At 40.2% G+C, this 1211-nt stretch overlaps 1 protein-coding gene and 1 long non-coding RNA gene across 3 annotated transcripts in view; one reads left to right on the top strand and one right to left on the bottom strand.

Moving 5' to 3' along the window:
- Positions 1-1211, top strand: part of vldlr (very low density lipoprotein receptor) — a 49477-nt gene that overhangs the window by 17732 nt on the left and 30534 nt on the right. The window lies entirely within an intron of this gene.
- Positions 1-1211, bottom strand: part of LOC116704173 (uncharacterized) — a 17487-nt gene that overhangs the window by 11906 nt on the left and 4370 nt on the right. Inside the window, exon 2 of the long non-coding RNA XR_004335602.1 lies at positions 445-450. This is a non-coding gene — a long non-coding RNA (uncharacterized LOC116704173). The remainder of the gene's footprint in view (positions 1-444; positions 451-1211) is intronic.

Genomic DNA, 1211 nt, shown 5'->3' with positions numbered 1-1211 from the left:
GGGGACCATAGGCAGGCTGGGGGAACTCATTAATTTGTTAAAAACTTCAAGTGGCATTTTCATGTCATGGGACCTTTAACAACCTGATAGTCATGCATTGACCTGAAGGTGACGAGAAATGCGCAACACACAACTGGATTCCGAAATATGGCAGCATAGTGTTACCTGGCTTATCAACAAAACTACATCTTCGTAGTCAATAATTCACACACAAGCCACTTTTCAATTCACCTTCATCTACTGCTCCACTGAGCAGCTCTTATCACAGTACGGTCTGATTTTTCTGTGCCACAATGCTTGTTATCTCCCTCCACAGTGGGAGATTGCACAGATAAGCCAGGTCTTAAAGCTGAAATTTTATGGAAACAAGCAGTTTGGAGTAAAAGTGTATGCTTGCTGAGATAAAAGTGGATATTAATGATGCCAGAAGATCTAGAGTTTAACCTCCAGCTGACATTACAAACAAGATGGGCTCACTATTCCAACACCAAAGTCGGTTATTGTTTTGTCACTTGTTATTTTTGGCCCTGCTGTTATGAAGCCAGCGAGTAGCCACTGCAGCTGTGATGACCACATACATGAGACTGTACCAAAATGCATATACATATTTCTTTGTCTCAACAAAAGAGCCTAAACTGTATTGACAGGAAGGCGGCAGAGGTGTTAACGTGAGAGTAGGCGCAGCAGCCATGGTCAATGTGGCCGCTGTAAAATTGCCCTAGAGTATATTTCTAAGCACATGTCCAAGAAATCCCAAGATGGAGCTTAGCTCAAAATCACAATTGGAAAGGCTCGAAGTACCAAATATAACTTAAAAGGTACAGGTTATAGAAATACAATTGAGATTTCTTTGGGGCTTTTTAGGCCTTTTTATTAGATCAGATAAGGGGGGAGAGAGAGAAGGGCCTGACTCAAACAAAGGACGCAGCCTACATGGGGAACATGCTCTACAGATTGAGTTAAACTGAACTATTTCATACAGCTGCAGTCAGATTCCTTTTAATCTTTTCCATTTTAACACAAAGTTTGAACTTTGCAGCAGACTGACGGACATGACTTGTATAGCTACATGTAATTGAATGTATTAATTCCCAGCAAAGATTTGTGAGGTAAGGGACCAATCTAAACCAAAAAACATTGTCCAGTTTTTGGCTGAAACATAATATAAAGTCCACTCCATTTTGTCATTAATAAATACATGCGTTTTTTTT

The sequence above is a fragment of the Etheostoma spectabile genome, chromosome 16 (genome assembly GCF_008692095.1).
Source record: "Etheostoma spectabile isolate EspeVRDwgs_2016 chromosome 16, UIUC_Espe_1.0, whole genome shotgun sequence".
Lineage (NCBI taxonomy): Eukaryota > Metazoa > Chordata > Actinopteri > Perciformes > Percidae > Etheostoma > Etheostoma spectabile.
This window is presented reverse-complemented; position numbering and strand designations above follow the sequence as displayed.